Raw genomic sequence first — 20,371 nt, forward strand, 5'->3', positions numbered from 1 at the left:
TCCAACAACCTTCACTCATCAGAGCAAGTTCTATTCAGCTTTAAAGGATTTATTTTTAGGCAGCTCAAGGTAAAGCAGTATTTGGGTGTTTATATTCACTGGAGCTCTGTAAATCCTGCACTATAAGAGTTTTTAGCTTTTGCACATAAAGTTGATGGAAAAGAGACCAAATTAATTCCCAGTTTATGTTATTTTCTTAAATATGGCCATCCATGATACAGATTTGTCACAGCTGAACAATTACAAAGAATGCTCACTCAACAATTCTTGCTTTAGGACGTGGGTGGGCCATGCTTTAACAAAGGCTTTACGTATTTAAGAACAGCTTTCCTCCAGACATCATTTAGGGTCCAAACACACAGAAAGTTTAATGTACTCAGAGTAATCAACAATACATTTAAAGAGCAATCTGCAGAACTGAATGCTCTGTGCTTGGCTAAAACAAACATGCAGGAGCACTGCATTCCTTGTAGAGTAATGAATGCATGTAAAATACATGATGATGCATGAATTCACTCTTTATGAGCATGGCCTAAGGGAACTGCCTCTTGGCTGAAACAGCTTAGAGAGGATGGGGTGGGAAGAGAAGACTGAACATACAGTGGGCCTGCTAGACATCCATTATTAACTGCTCTCCACCATATTCCTGTTTACAGGCATGTTCTGCCTCTTTCAGCACGCTGTTGCCTACCCTTGACTCTAAGGGTCTTTGTTTCCAAGCAATAAATACTTCAGGCTCCAGGGAGCAGACAGGAAGATCATACATGGCTCAAAAAAACTCCCTTACTGTTGATAGATTATTGTAAGTGTTTATTCATTAGTAGCTGAAATGCTATTGACTGCACACTTAATAAATAGCCTATTTGTTCTTTTCAACTGAAGCAATGCTGTAACAGGACTTCTGAAGAGAAGGCCATTAAAAATATAAAGACATCACACAGCAGGTAATTTGGGGAATGTGGTTTCACTTTTCTGTTCATTGCAGCACAATCAATAAATTCTGCATCAATTAAAATTTCTGCTGCTTGCATAAAAATTTAGTGTAGCGTACTCATACACCCTAAGAACGATCTAGAGGTCTTCAAGACATGAGGCACTGAGATGAAGTATAACTACGTTAGTGTAGGTTTATAACAACACAGTGTAATCGTTTTCCTCTCCTCTGGACAAAACTGGCAGCCTTGCCTCTGCTAGGGAATAAATGCTTCCCTGAAGCACAAGACAACAAACCAGGTGAAGAGCCCACTTTGCTGCAAACCACCACCAAGCTGTAAGGGTAAAAGCCATACAGCTGAACATTTTTCCCCTCTTAATTTGATTTCAAAAGGAGCCTAAATTAGTTTAGCAGAAGAAGAAAATATTCCCCTTTTAAAGTTATTTTGCTCAAAATCAGTTTACTTAAATATCTTCAGCTAGTTACTGTATTACTGCTATTTAATGCACGGTTTTAAGATCACACTTAATAAACTATGTGCTAGATAACTGTCACTTAGTGACTACAAGAAGGAAAACTATCGCAATTTAATTGTTTGAAAGGATTCCACACAATTAAGAAGACTAGAAGCACATTGTATAGGAGGAAGAGATTAACCAGGAAGGAAGATACAGAAAGAGAAATACTCAAAAGATATCATTGTGGAGTTAAATGAAAAAAAAAGTACCAACCATGCATAGGAGTTAACAGCAGTTAATTTGCAAGATTGCCAATAGGAAAAAGCAATACATACATCAGAGCTAATATTTAAGTGATCTGTTCCCAGGACAAAATCTACTGTATCACATGAGCACAAATTAACTGAACATTATAAACAATGTCTAACTGACTCCTTCACCGATAATACATTTTCAGTGGCAAAGGATCAGTGTAATCTGTGAGAGTAAATGATGATAATTATCTACAACCATATCTTGCATAGGTGCCTCATTTTATTTCTGATGTTGGACTTCCCAAACAGCTGCATGCCTGCACTCATAGCTGGATGAGAGCTGCTGGACAGCTACACTACTCACAGCAGAAGGAAAAACAGAGGTAATAATATGCAGTGAATTTGGCTTGTTTGAATCAGACTAAATATTTAGATTGGAGTCAAATGCCTTCTAAAATACATACTGTAGGCACACGTATGACAGCCAGAAGATGAGTTTGTTAGAGGTGAAATATAAAGCAAAGAAATAAGTAAGACTGCTGTGCATGGGAAAGGCAAACCAAGGCCCTAAGTGTTTCTCAGACAAATGCAATAAATTTATTTCTTGCAACCCTATAAGAATTAGTTTTCTAGTACAGTTACTTGATGTCCTGTTTTTTTCAGCTATACTTTACCCATGCACCTTACCTTTGTTCATACAATGAATGCAATAAGCTAAACGTCATCACAACATACTCTAATGTTACAGAGTCTCCTGATTTAAGATTTAACGGTATTGGGACAGCGGAAGTCCCACACTGACTCAGCTACTGGTGAGACATATTGAACTGCACAGAGTTGACAGTAGGCTAACAGTAACTCTTTCTATTACTATGTGGTAAATCATGTCAATAGTACCAAAATTTAATGGCAAGTTTTGATCCTTCCATGCTGTCAAGTTTCCTTCCTCTGAAAAGCCAGGATACCAAACACTGGAAGAACATGAACCTGCTAGGTCTATTCTTGACGAGAAATCTGAATGGGGTCTGAGACATGCAGTCTCACCTGGAATTCCTTGATCCACTTTACAGGAACAACCATCACAGTCAAAGAACTTCCCCTCTCACCCCTTATGTTTAAACAGAATGTACTGTATTTCAGTTTGTGCCCATTGCCACTGGTCCTGTCACTGGGCACCACTGAGAAGAGCCTGACTCCATCCTCCTCGGACCCCCCTTTCAGCTATTTGTACGTACAGATGAGATCTCTCCCAGCCTTTTCTTCTCCAAGCTGAATAGTCTCTTACCTGCCTTTCCTCATAGGAGAGATGCTCCAGTCCCCTAATTATGTTAATGGTACCTTTACTGAACTGGCTCCACTATGGTTTTGTACTGGGGAGCCCAGCAGGAGTCCTAGCACTCCAGATACATCTCACCAGTACTAAGCAGAGGTGAAGTATTCCATCCCTTGACCTGCTGGTAGCACACTGTTTATTGCAGCCCAGGACACTGGTGCCTCTCCTTGCCACCAGGGAACATTGTTGACTCATAGTTATGTTGTTCAACACTGACTATAAGAATTTTATGAATTTGAGAGTTATACTAGTGAAAATACTTCTCGTTAGTCAAATAAGAACATAACAATTTCATTTGGCAAGCCAAAGAAGCTTTTAATCTTTTTTTTTTTTTTAATCCCGTCTATCTGGCAAAGCTTGAATTTAACAAAAGAAAGCTTGAAACAAAAGGGCTTGAAGGATTAACAGCCAATGAATCTTCCAAAATAAGCTCATAAAGACATTGAAGATACATCTGATCTAACAGTGGATTAGAGTAAAGGCAGAGAGAAGAAATATCTTAAGAAATTGACCGAAAAATTCTTACTGCATACTATAACTTTTTGGTTGACCACAGATCATAATTTATCCAGTCAGGTATGGATGTTTTCACAATTATTCACAATCTTGGACTCATTTCCTGTTATTGTTCTCAACATGTTTATGGAAAGTGCTAATATATAATGAACATGAAGACATGTATCAAACTGCTAAGTTATTAAAAATGAGACTTCAAACCTTGAGAAGCCATTGGTTGCTTCCTGTAAAAAGCAATTTTCTGTTTAAAACTTCCCTACTTTATGCCTGTATTGCTTCCAAAACCTTTATTCACTGGCTACTAGCTAAAAAGAAAACCAAAAAAAAAGAAGAAAGGCTGATCTGAAACCCATTCCACAAAGGCACAAACTGATTTTATGACTACACAGCAAGGGTGCGCAACATGGGGCAAAAAATACAATTTATGGTCCATGGGGTTATAAAAGGCAGCCATCATCCACCCCTCTCTCCCTCTTACTATGTAACTGATTAAAAGATGATTATCTGTATGTATTTTCTTGTCATTGCAAGCAAGTAAGTTTCATTCAGCTATCTGGGAAACTGGCAGTCTTAGAAATTATGGTTGTGCAGCTTTCTTGTAGCTGAAAAAAAATGCCAAATAGTAAATGCAAGGGGAATTCAGAGTTTTAATTCAGAGTTTTGGTATAGCTTATATATATATATGTATAAATCTAATATTGTATATATAACATATTTCATATATATATATTCTCTGTCTCACTTTTTCACACAAATTCTTTCTTGCAGAAACTAAGGGTCTTTTTACTTCCAGTCATCATACAAGTTAGGCTGAAGTTGGTTAATGGGGACTGGACATTACTAATACACAGACTTACAGATGGACAGTGTGGTCACAAGATCCTGGTGGGAAACCAGTCTCAAGGAAATTTTGCATTACAGTCTCACCATTTGGGAAATGTCCAAGTTGTAGGAATCAAAAGAAATTGATCACTCAAAAGTGGGGGCATATAAAATAATTAATTTCATCCTCTATTATACCATGTATCAGCTTCAGAGACTGTATAACAAAATCCTGGATGTCTCATCACTCCTGCAGCAAACACATGTTCTCAGCCAGATGTACAGTTTGCAGCTGAGGTCCCAGTGGACAAGTGCAAAACCATTCACCTGGGAGGAAAAGAGATGGCATTTTCGCACAGAAAAACAAAGGAATGAAAATAAAATCTCAAAAATACATAAATATTTTCTTTGTAATCTTTATTCTAACAATGAAGGAAATATACTTTGCTTAGCAGTGACAAATGTTTTTAAATTATTAACCTAATATGGTTAATTAAGACTGACACTCAGCTGGTATGTTTTCTACTGCAAAACATTACAATAGAGTATGAAGAGCCCAGCATCTGCCTAATTATGGATGCCCATGATAAACTTCTAGCTTATTTGACCTATTTTTTTAATTTTTCATTAAGTTAAAAACAAAGCAGCTCAAAGATAAGCTACAAGAAAAAATCTGAATGAGAACATCCTGGAAATTATGTATAGTTCAACTCTATTGTCTGGAAATTTTTTTTTTTTTTTGCTAAGGCATAAATGCAGTACATAAGGTGTCATATGTTTTTAAAGTAAGATAGCGAGTTTTCTGCAACCAGAAGCTGAGACAAAGAAACTTCATTTTAGTCATAATAGCTTGTGATAGAAAGGTGTTTAGGGTTATAATGTCCTCTTCCAACGAAGCAAAGATATGGAGCCCAATGGGAAAACGTTGATACTTAACACAATCTGAGCCAGAACATTGCAAACCTCCAGAAAAATGTCACTGATTAGATAATGTGTCTAACTGAACTGGCATTAGACAAAAGCACTTCTATCTCCTCTAAAATACAGAGAGACAGAGAAGAACAGCACAAAGGCAGCTCCTGGATTGTCACCAGAAAAAGAAGGGAAACCTTTAGTCATCCATGGTGAAAGAGAAGCAAATTACCCAGAAGAGGAGACTAAGATTCTTCAGAAACAGCTGAAGAATTGGGAATTAATGGATTTATTAAGGAAAAGAAGAAAGACCGATCCACTCAGCCAGAAATAACTTGGAAGAACAGAGATTTAAAGGCATTAATTCTCAACCAAGATGAGTAAAGTGTCCACAAGGAAGGGGTACATCTTTCAAAGCACAAGAAAACAGCAGAAGAAAACTGTTGCCCTGAAGGGCTATGGAAAAGTGGTGAGTAGAGCAAGTCTCCAGTGTGCATGAGCACAAACTAACATGAGGATGTATAATGAAGAATCCTCTAAGAAGGAGAAATCATTCCAAATGTTTTCTGGAGAAAGAAAAAAATCGTTGATACGTTTGCAAAGTACAGATGTTAAAAATCAGGATTAATGTACACGTGCTAAAATTCACATACTTCACAGCAACCCGAGATAAGTCCCACACAGTAATTTATGTGGAAAAGAAAAAAGAAAGAAATTTTGCTCAAGTGGATAAATGAAACTAACTGTTACCATTTAGAAAAGAAACATTTGTCAACAGGATGGTTACTATGGATAAGGACAGGAGCCAGAAGTCCTAGTTGCATGACTCTTCCTGGAAAAGTTAAAATAATACAAGCTGTATTTACCTTTCATTTATCAAAGACAGCAAATGCGGTGAATTTTATTTCTGTCATCACAACATTCAAAGTAGTTAAGTGAAAATTGGTGTGTAATAAAAAGTTATTATATACCGAACAAAAATTCCACATCAATCTCACTGCTTCCTTAAATTTTGATGCTGGTATTTTATCATCACAAAGCTATTCTGATTCAACAGACTGGCTTCCAAGCTTGTTACATTAGTAAAAATAGCAAATATTATTTATTATTATTAACCCAGATTTGGTAAAAGTTAACAAGACTGCACTACAAGATACATATATTAGAAATTAGGGTAAAAGAGTACCTCTGAATTATTACCACATGTGCATCAAATTATATTCAGGGAGGCACCACTTCCAGCATCCAGAGTCTCTGTACATGTTACACTGAAGTGTAATTTACAGCAGACCTTACACATTAAACTTTCATGGTGGTAGCTGTGTTTCTCATTATTTTTTAAAGAGAGATTTGGATGATGGTGATTTGTCCCACATACACAGACCTTACACATAACAGTCTGTGTTAGCATCTGTGGTGTGCCTGTTCGGGTCACATTTTTCTGTCTTTCTCCTTAACTTTTCTTGATCATATGTGCCATTTATTTGCTTACACTAGATTTGCACCTTATATTTTGGCATATCACTGTGTATGTCTGAATTTCATTTCCTAAAAACATACTTCACAATAGATTTGCATTGGTTTCCTTCTCCATCCTTGTGCCCAAACACATGTGCTTTAATCAAGACTTGAAAACAATCTATCCACCCACTCAGCTAGACAAATGCCAAAATGTCTCCAGATTTTAAGCTTTCATTTGGCTGCAAAATGGTGTTCCAAATATAAATGGGCAGTAAACATCATAACTGGCTTCTCATGTTTGCAAGCAAGTAAACAATTTCTTGGATACCTCTTAGCTGCAGAGATGTGTGCCAACCTGTGGCAGCTCACGGCTGCTAGGAAGAATCACGCAAGACACAATGACATCATCAAGGAATGGCTGCCTGTGAGGATAGAGTAATAATGAAATTGAGAAGGACTCAGCAAATCGGTGTCTTTGAAGATACTTAGGGACATATAAAAGAAAGTGGACTAGCTCACACCAAGACCAAACAAGGAATACATCTTTCTTCTGGAAACGGAAGAGTAAGGAACACAATACATTGCATGAAAGCAGTGTCTGATAGAACATACTTCAACCTTTTCCTACTTCACATCTTTCTTTCTTCATTCATTTTTAGTCTACATGTAGGTTTAACACAAGCCATCTTTTTTTTTATGTTCAAATCCAAGTCTTCCTCAGTCACTACAAACACAAGATGGTGAATGGCAGCCCAACTATTTTTCACCCTGGCACTTAGGCACAGACTACATTTTTCAGGCCCTGGCTTCAGCCTAGCTCTCTGGTCCAGCTCCTTGAGACGACAGGACATCTCACTCACACCTCATTCTGCAATGCCTGGAGAGAACTATTTGTTCTCTTGCTGCAACAGCATAAAAGCCAAACCATCTCAGGACTCCATGGCAGCCCTAAGCTCACCCTGCAGCTGCAGTCTTCAGCAACAGCTGGCATTACTATAACACTACAAAACCAGAGATGATACCAAAGAGTATTCAACAAAGGGCACTGATGAGGTCACTACTGAACTTCACTGCTTTAATAATGTTTACTGCCCAAGAAGAGATAAATACCACTAAGAGGGGAACAAGTACTACGATTATTACACATAGTCCAGCCAGTGCAGAGAGAAGGAACGGCTCAGCACATGTTAGTGCCCACCACACTGAGGAAACACCAAATAAAACTTGACTAGAGAACGTTAGCTAAAAAAATAGCCCAAGTAAACAGGTTTTATATGAAGCGTCTCAGGAGTGGAGGACTGGAAAGGTAACAGCTCCACAAATGCTGTTTTCACAGTGTCCCCGTGGGAGGACTTGGCAGTACCTCAACCCTGGTAATCTGTGTGCCCATGGGCACCAGCATTGCAACTCAACTCATAGCAAATTTAGGATCCAACAAGTCTGAAAACAGCATCTGTACTTGTACATTGTACAAGGAAGCTAAATACTCTTTACAGAATCCTATCTCCCACCCCACAGTAGAGAGGGGTTTTCTTTATCCATATTTGATAGTCCAGTGGTACAAAATCTAGCCCCCAAAAGTCACTCAAGAAGCTGTTTTCCTTCAGTCTGTAGTAATAAAACTATACAACCCTATAAACATTTTCCGCATTGGACTCCAAGATGTTTGGCACTCTAGCTGGAAACACTGCTCCTTTTGTATTTACACTACAGCAGACCCCTTTAGACCCACTTTTCATCAAGCCACCAAATATTTTTGTCTTCTATTTTCTGTGAGGAGAGACCTTTCTAAATCTAGGGAAGAGACTTATAAGCTGCTATTAGGCAATTATCATCACTCCGGACCTAAGCACATAACAAATCAGGCTCATCAGAAGGGCAGAGCAATTCCCAGGGAAAAATTTTCCTCCTGTACCATTCCAATGCATAGGCTGGCCATGCAGGAAAGATTAGGATCAATGGGAGATATGGACCTACATCTCTCAAGTAAGGAGAGAGAAACAGATCCCATGGAATGCAAAATTTCCTTTTCATAAAAATTCTAAGTTAAATCTAAGGTAAGCAATAAATAAAATCTCCTATGAGTATAGTCAGTCTGTGCCTAAGGAATCATCTTTTTAAATGAACATGTTCTTCCTTTCTACCCCAAGTCTAAGAAGGGAAGGATAGGTAAAGCATAGAATCGAATAGCATGAACAGAGGTATGGCATATGAAGTTCAGCAAAACAATGTGCCCATGCTGCTGCTGGCTTTTCTGATAGAGCTGCTGACAGGAATGCTAATGTTTCATTTGGGCAGAGTTTGGAGGAAGAGGTAACATCTTTTATAACACAAATTGATACAGCTGGAAAAAACAGACAAGCCTTTGGGCACAGAAAGCCTTTCCTGCACAGACCTAAATAAGGGCTTGTTTGCCTGTTTTTTCTAACTATATTTGTTCATCTAATAAAAGATACTACCTCTCCCTGCAAACCCTGCCCCGCTTAACAGTCTTTAAACATCGCGGCTATAACTGTGATACCATTATATTTTGATTGTACTGATGGTTTGCATCATAGACTTCTGTGTTTGGTCTAACAGGCATCATTTCACAGAGAACATGCTACTGTTTTTAATGGCAACAGCTTATTATAAATTATACTTTTTGCCAACATGGGCCAGCATAAAGTTGACGGTAATGAAGGCAAAAAAAAACCCTAACCCCCCACCCCAAGTCCTCTTACAACCATTCACATCAACAATGAGAATAGTCCAAGTATGACATGTACCATAGTATTAGGAAATACCAGGAGAGCATAAATTGTCAAGTTTCTACTGAAAGAGTAGTAAAACAATCCCTGTATGGGATTTTTAAATAGGACTAATGAGATTAAATTATTTTAATTATTCTCAAGACACATCCACAAACTTTCTCCTACAATGTGGCAACACTGCCACGCTTACAAGGACAGGTCTTGACACATGATGCTCTAACATATGAACTGCACCCTAAAGGGTTTATCGTGAGGATACACATTTACATAGCAGAGAGAAACCCACAGAGGAATAAGTAAAGCCTTTTCAAAAACTGTGGGACTCAGGAAAGCCTTTGTCTCTAATATTTTGATGTTCTGAGTAGTTCTGGTGGAACAGATGAAGTACCTGACTGATCTGCTTAAAGGGCAAGCACTAATGAAAGGAGATGCAATAAATATCTAAAAGCTCATGTTTTTTAAATATTTTTTCAATCAGCTCACAGTCACCTACTTGGTACATAAACCATCTCCATGTCTCACAAAGAGAGGTACTAAGTTGCTGAAGTTTTTCGCCACACACAGGAGACAAAATACAGGTATCGTATTATCAAATAGCCACAATATATCATAGGATCTGACAGCCCTGGGGGCAGCACAGTTCATATATTACTGGAACCATATACTGAAATACATGAGTTCAGCATTTCCCTGATAACTCAGTCTGATTTTTTTGGATACTCTGAACAGGTACCAAGTCTGAAATGATTGTAGAAGAACACAGGAAAAGGATTGGCTAAAGTTGAGCCCCGCTTGCAGAATCATTAAGCAAAACCCACCTCAGCTAACACGAAGCTGGACTTTACAGCAGATTTTGCAGATTTCCCTAAGAAGCAGTTGTTCCCTCAATAATCAGCGTTGTCTCCTTACTCCAGTTAGAGCACCCAGATGAGAACCAAGCTGGCTGTTATCTCCTGCCTTGCTGGATGGCAGGAGTGACTTACAAGCACCTTGCTATCCTGCACAGCGCTGCATGTTTCTATCTAAAGCCATGTAAAAGATAGGGTTTGCTTATACCCTGCTATTTTTGCCAAATTAAATGCAGATATTGCTGAATGAAACATACCGGACTTCATGGTTGGTTTGTACAGGTCACCACCTAAAAATACTAAAACTCCAATCAAGGTATTCCAAACAAAATGCAACATAAAGATCTAAAGGCCCACATCATTCTCTGACACCTCTCAGCTATTTGTAGATGGTGCCAGACAGGAAGAAGACTGATGAATTCCTAGTTTTATTTAATGCTCTAGGATCCATGTAAAGTGGCCTCTAAGCCGTCACTGAACTCCGGGATGTGCAGAGAAATTAAGCAAGTCTCCTTGACCTGAACTGTAAGAACTGAAAAGAACTTGAAAACCTCTGTGCAGAGTCTGCATAATAACGATATTAGAAAAACAAAATACAATAAAATCCTTCATGCAAATTGCCATCTGGGCCAGGAAGCTGAGTACAACACTGTTTCCATCATCTTTAATGATGCACAGTTTAGTTCAGGGGTGGGGGGCGGGGAGCAAGGAAATGGGACCAACCTTTGACCAGTATGACAGCAGCATAAGTAATCCCTTATTGCATTATGAAACAATTCATACATGAGGACCTGTTACATTACTGGCCTGTTAACAGAATCGCTGCTCCTTATTTTGACTGTCTTTTTTTTTATTTTGTGTTATATTAGAGAAGCCTACTGTTGTCATTTGTAGAGAAAAGAAAAGCTGCTACAGTTTTAATATAAAACACAGGAAAAAATACACAGCAGCTGTTTGTATTTTCTAGGAAGTCTGTTATAATAATGATGTCATGGAAAAAGACTGGAGTCTATTAAAATGGATCAGACAGGGAAGCCATTCAAAGCCTTCAAACAATATGCGTATACAAGCTGCACCATGTACCTTATATTAAAATAAAAGCAGGCAAAGAGTGGAGTTCCCTAAAAATATTATTGAGAACAGGCAACTAAGGTAATTTCATAGATTTACTTCTATAAATTCAGTTTACTACTGGAACTACCCAATAAACTAAAATACAAAAGCTACAACCAGCTCACTGTCAATTAAGCTAATTTTCACTATAAAAGCATTTAAATATATTTTGAAATCACTGGCTCAAGCTACATAGGAACAAAGAAGTTCTCCCAGCAAAAGATTCTCCAATGACAAATGATACATTTAGACACCAGGTATAAACTTCAGCTCATTATGAAGGGTGTTTTGTTGAGGTTTCCCCTCACCTACAACTTGGAAATTAAAGCATGCAGCTAAGGGAAGTCCCATCCAGGCATTCTGCTTAACCTATAATTAGCAATCAAACATTTTTCATTTATATAACGCTACTCCTGGGCCCAAACAGGTTTGCATCTTTTGCAGCTCACTTGCATACCAATCCAAAGTGCACAGCCCAAGGCTTGCTCAAACATTATGTTTCTCTCCCCTAGGGTACACTGAAATGATGAGGGTTTCTGGTAGAAAACAAATAAGTTTTGTGGTTATCTCTCACAAATTATCTTTATGTTGTCCCATTTCTGACAAGCTATGCCTTCCTCCCTAAGGTTTTCATTATAAAGGTTGTTCTGATGGTGGCCTAAATGTGTCTTCCTAACGCATACAAAAGCACTTAGCACAACATGGATATACTTCTGCTAATGTAAGATCATATTTGCATATTCAGGAGGTGGAAAAGTAAGGCCAGACTGATTATGCTTAGTATTTTTAAGTCATAATTAAAATACAGAGACCAAAACGAACCAGACACAAATATCACAGGCAGTGTTGAATTGTATACTAGGAGCAGGAGCTATATTCTTCAAGACAAGAGAGGAGACCCTCCACTCAATTGCAGCCATGAATAGTTTGGAAAGTAATGATTCCTTTCCCTTGGGTTTTTCCAGACTCCACTTCAGTCAACTATATATGATATAAAATTTTCAGTATTCTGGGATATACTGATGAGGTCACATGTAAATGGAATAAATCATAAAGGAAGCATTATAAATTTGAGATCAAACGAAAGTTAACAGAACATTCTTACATTTCTTTCTTTTCAAATTCTCAAATAAATTTTGTACCTCTTCATTATAAAATCCCAGCTACAAACAAACAAAATTAATGCAAATACCTTGAGACTTAGGAAATTAATGAAACTACGGATTGGTTTAAGGGAAAAGTTCAACCAAGCTATCTGAAAAGATGTGTTTGATTAGAGGCCTGGTCAGTCATGCATACATAAAATGAATTCCTTTCATAATACTCCATATTAAACTGCATTCAACACTACTACAACAACTATCCCTAAAAAAAAGAATTACTAACAGAACTCCAAACCAAACTTCAAATTGTTAAAAATATGTAAAGTCGTTCAAATTTCTAAAAACCTGTGGAAAACAATGTCCTTCACTTCACAGACGTGTCTATGCTGAGGCCATTTAACACTTCCTCCTGCAAGCGGGTATGCACAAACAAATTTCCAAGTTTGCAGAAGTCTAGCTGCTAACTCAGATCCCTACCACATTGCTCACGTTTCCAAACCCCTGTAAAAGAAACAGTTTATATGCATGCACTAAAAGCAATAAGGTTGGGCACTTAACTAAATGCTTAAGATTTCAGCCAGAGTACAATAAAATGAGTATGAATGCCTTATCTTAGGCTCCTCACAGTATTAATAAATTTTTCACTTTATGCTGTTATTGGATATGATAAAATAGCGTTAACATTTGTAGGCAAGCATTCAGGGCAAGCTTATAAACTATTCTGTGATTAATGCCCTTGCATCATGTTTTCAATTTTCATTGCTACCGAAGGTCATAAGTTATGATGTCAGCTTGAATCTGCATTTCCATTTTGAGTAAATCTAATTTAGAATTATGATACTAAGGTATATGATAAAAACTGCTTAAAAATTCTATACTGAGTAAATTTATTCCCTATGTTACTAAGGAAAATTTCATATTCTACTGCCATCTATTCATCAAGCAAACATAGTTCAGGTGTATCCTCCTGTACAGTCAACAAGCCATAGATTGAAAGTGCAGGAGCAGAACTTGTCTATATTGAGATGAGACACTTGCCAGCCTTGAGTGCAGTAGTTTGCAGGACTGAGCTAATACTAGGAAATCAATCTACTTCCAAGAACATGATAGAAAGTGCATCTGCCAAAAGGATTCAGGAGGAGGAAGAACAGGAGTCTTAAAAAAAGCCCTGAGCTCGAGGGAAGCTCAGGAAATATTTTCCTTAGAAGCCAGTGGGATAGAGTCTGACACTATTAAGACGCTCACTCCTCTATTCCGCCTTGCTCAGCAGACTGGAGGATTCCTCACCAACTTGCAAAGAGGAGTTTTATGAGACAGCTAAGCTGAGGTGACAGTAGGTTGCCATTGAAGGGACTACTCCGCTTTCCTTTCCCAGTCCCACACCCCCCTCCTTTTATTTCCTTTGTACTATCACCACTTTTCTTGTGACCCTGTATGTGACACCAGCTAAACCACATGACAACAACCTCAGTCGTCTTCCTCCTGGGTCCCTTCTACCCAAAAGAAATAGGTTTCCAGTAGTTTTGCTCCCTAAGACAACTCAGTATGGCCCTAATAAAAGCTCAAGAATTGGAGTGGTTTCAAACCCAAGCCGCACAGCAAAAGTTTCCTCAATATTACCACATCCTTATCTCAGCCGCATTGGTTCTGTGTGAAATGTTAGCAGAAGATGCTTTTCGCCAGAAGTTATTAGGTTTGATGTTGTTATAATTATTATTATATTATTATTTCTTCTTTCCACAGAAGAAATATGTGTGGAATAAACACAATTAAGTTAAGGTCCTCAAAGCAAAACAAAGTTCAAAGAGGTTTTTCAGGTACACAAGGCATGAAGCACCAGTTATTAATACGTTTTCCTATAACTTTTTTTTTCCAGTTATAAATGATGGGGTAGATACACAAATAAAATATTTATATTCAGCCATTGAAGTAGAACAATTCCCTATATTGGAAGGCCAGTGGCAGACACAACCAGTAAAACCCATTGGAGCTACTTGAATCATTGCATAAAGGAGGGCATTCAAAATTTCAGTAGTCACTAAAACTTCAAAGCTTAATTTGAATTATAAATGGACAAATGGTAAAAGGTTACTGAGAAAAGAGTGGATGATCTTCTACATTGTTTTACAGGCAGAACCCTACTGTGCAGTCTACACCAGCTTAAAATTCTTCTATTACTTAAGTATTATTCTAAAACCAAGGAATAGCACAAGAATTACATAGAAAAAGCATGGAGCGATGCATGGTTCTTTGTGTTTAATTTATTAGTGAATTTTCTTTCTGAAATGATTGAACTAACTTAGAACATAATAAAAAATGTTCAAAGTATCCCCTTCCTCCAGGGAAACTTTAAGCACAGAGTAATAAAACGACCTTCAGAAGGTTTCAGTCTGAAGAAGTAAAGCCATCAACATAGATAAGATTATGCTTAATTCATTTGTTTAGGTTATAAGGTCTGGAAAATAACCGATAGCTTTTTTTTTCTTAATACCTGCATGAAACTTACTGGCTCTTAAATTGTAGGTCCATTGTTATTAGAAAGGGCTACAATTTTATTTGAAACTTAACAGGTATTTATTCTTTTTCCTTTCAAATCTTAGGCATAAGTAACAAAAAACCAGTCTTATAAATTTTCTAACACCAAACACAAATTAAGTCATGAAACAGCTCTAGGAGAAGTTACAAGAACGCAAACCCAAAGCAATTTCAACACAATTTTTCAGCTTCAGGCTCTTAATGATACTCGGGCAAGGTAGCAGAATATAGTGAGGTCAAGAAAAGCTATCCATGTATGAAAAATATTTAATTATCTAATTTCAACAACTTCCTGTATTTTATTTATAAGCTCTAGGATTAATTGGATGTATATAAATGGAAGACACTGAAAGGATGCAAGGGTTCTGTAGATTGAACAGCTCACAAAATTTTATTTACCTTGGAAAAGTGGACTGATAGTTCATACTTTAAATGGTATCTTCATATGTTTTGTGAACATTTATCAAATTAACATATTTCTCTCTTTTACCGGCACTCATGTGAACTGCTTACCTGCTTTACACCAGTCTGAATTAGACGTAAAATAAGCAAAACTCCTACCCCATTATGTACAAAGTAAAAATTCTCTCATTTTATTTTTGTCAGTTGTGAGTATATGGTTTTATAGCACCATCTCCAGCAAATCGGGGCTTTCCCCATCATGAACAGAGTAATTATTTAATCTTTCAACAATCCTCCTGAGAGGTCCCAAATCCTTTTTCTTAAGCACGAGGCAGGAATTTTAACAGATTGTTTAAACAACGATCTGCTGATTTTTTGCTCTGCAGAACTACTGCTTGTTTATCCCAGGGGAGATATCAGTCAAAGAACGACAACTTAAATTGTTGGGCATGCTATTATTTAGCAATAACCCCAAGGGTTCTAGAGACATTTCCTGAACATGAAGTTTAGGTCTACCAATGGTTCTCTGAAAAAATGAGGTGGACGACAAGCAGCTCGCACCACAGTCATGCTGTTAAAACCTGCTGTCAGAGTGCTGCCCTTTACCTCCACAGCCACTTTCTTACCTGGCTCCCATTTTTTCACAACTCTTTGCTAATTCGTTCTTGAAAGATGTCCTAGGTAGCAAGTATTCAAAATAGTAACATTATTTAAATGTGCATTCATGTGTCTTTCTCAGTTAGCCTGTTTACTACAGCCTGTATCACGGTGAACATCACAACTGATTTTTCTTCAGCTTTTCATAGTGTAGCTCACAAAAAAGACTGTCCTCTGTGTTTACTTCATGCTTGTACTTACTAACAACAAAATTACTTAACTCAGTCCTTACCTGAAGAACCCTGATTTTCAAGAAATATTCTTTTCCCGCAGTTTAAGGTGGTGCAATCTGCAACAGAGCAGAAAGATATATCAATTACATTTGATATTGTGTATTTAACATGCACATTATAATTCAATCACACTTGAGTGAACTGACAGATAAAATTTTAACTATTATCATGGTGTGACACTTTTGATGGAGACCTGTGTTAAGTAATTAGTGTGTATGCAATGTTGTACAATAAGAGGTACCTCTGTTATTTTCCAGTGTTTCTGCTTAGACATGAAGAGATCAGAGTTTTGATCTACCTCTACACATTAGAAATAACGCTCATGTTGTGCTTAAATAGATTAAATAATTAAGGTCCTGCTCACATTTTATTTCTTGTCACTAAGCAATTCCATCAATTGAATTTGGTACTTCAGGAAAATGTGCATGTTTGGACCCAGATGCATTCAACTCACATCAACTTCTAATGAGCTTTTCAGTAAAAACAAACAAGCAAAATCCAATACTCACTTAAAATACACATCTGATTACATCCTAGTGAACACTCAGTGACATCTAGTTATTAATTTGCATCCTGAAACACAGCTAAACAAAATACTATCAGTCCAAGATTCTACTGACCAAAAACGTTTCCCCACCCAAAAAGCAGCTGTCACACCATAAAGACATTCAAGTCAAGACAGCACACATTCATATGCACCATCTCACACTGAGGGAAGAAGTTATGGGGACAGGATGAGACGGAATGGCCTCAAGCTCCGCCAGGGGAGGTTTAGGCTAGACATTAGGAAAAAATTTTTCATGGAAAGGGTCATTGGGCACTGGCACAGGCTACCCAGGGAGGTGGTTGAGTCACTTTCCCTGGAGGTGTTTAAGGGACGGTTGGACGAGGCGCTGGGGGGCATGGTTTAGTGATTGATAGGAATGGTTGGACTCGATCCAGTGGGTCTTTTCCAACCTGGTGATTCTATGATTCTAATTGTTCATATGTCTTGCAGAAAAAAACATTAGGTATCTTGGCCAGTTACATCTCCTGCTCTTTAATCTGCATCTAGTGCCAGGCTTGTATAAAGTTCTTAATTTATTGTTCACTGAGGATTCCTTGCTGATTTGATTTTAGAGAGACTGACAAAGAAGCTTTGTTGTAAAAGACAGTCCATGTAAACATCTGCAAAGCTTACATCCATCTTTCTTCCTCTTTCTTTCTTTCTCTTTCTTTTTGCTGCTCCGGTATCAGAAGGAATCAGTGTTGAGCCTGTATTCTCAATGCTGGTTCTCCAAGCTGGATAGGCAACCACAAGTCTCAAATTACACTTCATTGATCCAAGTAAACTGAGCTGCTGTTCAGCTTAGGTTCTGCAACCTGCACATTGACCTGCATGTTTGTTGGCCTAAACAATGAGATTTCAGGAAATTAAGAATCTGCACTTTGTCCGAGTCTTATTTTCAGAGGGGGGGATCTCTATCTCAGAGGTTTAGGTTAGTGATGGGAAACTGTGAGGAAAGCCAGTCATCCAGGCTTTTGCCCTACATTCCTTCACCAAGTTAATTTCTGCTGCAAATTCAATACAACCAATGTCAAACACAAACATGGAAACAGGAGGTGGTGGTCTCAACAAGTTCAAATTACTTTGTCATAACTTTTTGTTCTCTGGTAAAATTGGAGGATATCTGCAGGATGAAGACAGAGATTACAAAATAGTTTATTCAGTGATATTTTAAAAACCTATATTTGCACATCGGAAGATTTTATGCAGTCAATATAAAACCCAAACCCAACCATTAGCAATAAAACCACATTATATGGAAATTTGAAAAATTAATGTAAGATAACATTAGTAAGATCTACAGTAATGCCATGCCACAGTCTCAGTGTAGAAATAACCTGAGTAAAACAAAGAAAGAAATAGTTTCTCAGTATTCTTTATAAACAAACTGAACTATTCCGTAATAACTTTTCATTAAACTATGTTACAGGTTCATGTTTCTCAAATGTGCAATGCAATAATTTCAATTTGGGACTTCAGAGAAAAATTTGTTTCCATAGTGCCATGAAAATATTTCCACAAAGATGCTTATAAGACGACATAGCTTGACCCCCCATCCACTGCCAAAACCCCCCATACAATAGGAATAAATGACAGAGAAGAAAACATTTCATCCACATTCAGAAGGCACCCCCCTGTTTTGAGAGGAAAAACTAGTACCTTCTGGCCTTTAGGTTGAGGATACATCTGAGCAAAGGTTAAGACCCTTGTTTCTTTTAGAGTGTTATTTCCTATATTAAGATTTTCACAAACCTAACATTCACAACACACTTTTTCTTGTTTGTTTGTTTTTAAAAACAAAGACCTTGGAGGTCTTTCCCTTGGTTTTGCTTTGATAAAACCTTAAATAAAAGACTTGTGAAATTTGCATTTATACCCCACAAGCCAGTTCTTGGCAATTTGCAGCTATTTTTACCCAGCAATATCCAAAACATACATATGTGCACAGGCTTATGCTAGTGCTCCATTACAATAAACCACTATCCTGAAAAAGTCAAAACGGCAAAAAAATTCATGACATTAGTATACTTATTGTCTATGCTGAACACAGGGGAGAACTCTTCGTAACAACAAATAACAACAAATGCTGTCTCCAGTGATGATGACCATGCTCAGCTCAGAAATTCCTTTTTGGCTACTCAGAGAGAATTGGAGGCAGCCAGTGGTACGTTTCTTGCAGAGATACAGCTGTATGACCCACTAGCAGGAGCTTGACTGTTCAGAGCAGATTACTTTTTTGAAGTGCCAGAGAGCCTTTTATTTTACATTAATGTCTTAGTTTAGGTATTCCTTGTGCTCCACAGCACAAGAAAAGGTAAGAAAAAAAGCAGAAAACTGAGAGCAAGTAGAAACTCAGCTAAGACGTGGTTTCTTTCATAGTTCCTTCAAAACTAGAAACACGAAATATAGAGTTTCACCTTCTTATCTAGAATATGTAAATTTTTCACATTCTGATCTCAGGCCTACTTCCACTGGCAAGAGTCTCGTGGCTGCCTGTAGAGCTGCCGCTGTCCACCTGCTTTACACTGATACAAGATCCCAAAGCTGAGATGACCCAGATCTGATTAAGTTTGCCACAAACATAAATTAAGAGATCACACACAATAGTGCTTGTGCTAACAGGCAAAAAACATTTTTAGCCTTTTCCCGCCCATTGATGTGACACCTATCTACATAAATGAAAGAAGAATATATTTGCTCTTTCCTTTATGAAACAGAACAATATGCTTATCTACACGTCTATGGAAAACAGTCGAAATGTACTTCTAGTATATATATTACTAGAGAATTTTAATAGCTAATATAAGATATTAAACTACAGGGAATATATTTTTCCATTATTCAAATATTACAAATATGTGTATCTAACACCATAGTCAACAAAATTAAAAGCATTATAGTAGCTGCACGAATATATACTGACTAATAATGACTTTGGTGGGTTTATACATGTCACTATTCATGAGATGCCTGTGCATATGCTCCTGGATGATGTAAGGATTTCAAAATCCAGCCACTAGAAAATGCATAAATAGCATAACATGCCAAGTCATCATTTGCCAGTAGCCACTGCACTATTCCCTTATGTTTATAACCACAAGTCACTGGTATACTGGCCATCACTGGGAAGCAGCCCCATTGTTCAAAACAAGCAAATCCTAACAATAATGCCAGCAACTCAACGTGGAGTGCTGACTTTGAATAAATTTTGGCAAGATTTTCATGGCTGAAGAATAACAGTGGGGGGGATCCCTGAACGTATCAAACTAACTGGCAGATACCTTTCAATGTCAGAAAAAAATGAAAGTACAAAACCTGACCTTCATTTTGAATACATACACGCCACATTACTGCATAACTCCAAACTGGCACCTCAAACAAAACCTGACAGACAAAACAATTTTAATACAAAAAGCATAAAACCAGGCAGCAATGTTAGACTCAATCCTGAACAGTGCCTACCAGCTTATGTCCACAATACCAAGTCACT

At 37.6% G+C, this 20,371-nt stretch overlaps 1 protein-coding gene across 2 annotated transcripts in view; it reads right to left on the reverse strand.

The window, feature by feature from the left end:
- Positions 1-20,371, reverse strand: part of BMPR1B (bone morphogenetic protein receptor type 1B) — a 252,332-nt gene that overhangs the window by 139,088 nt on the left and 92,873 nt on the right. For both annotated transcript variants that reach the window (XM_069855598.1, XM_069855596.1), the window contains exon 2: positions 16,334-16,390. The gene's annotated coding sequence lies outside the window, so the exon portion shown is untranslated. The remainder of the gene's footprint in view (positions 1-16,333; positions 16,391-20,371) is intronic.

The sequence above is a fragment of the Phaenicophaeus curvirostris genome, chromosome 4 (genome assembly GCF_032191515.1).
Source record: "Phaenicophaeus curvirostris isolate KB17595 chromosome 4, BPBGC_Pcur_1.0, whole genome shotgun sequence".
NCBI classification, from domain to species: Eukaryota; Metazoa; Chordata; class Aves; order Cuculiformes; family Cuculidae; genus Phaenicophaeus; species Phaenicophaeus curvirostris.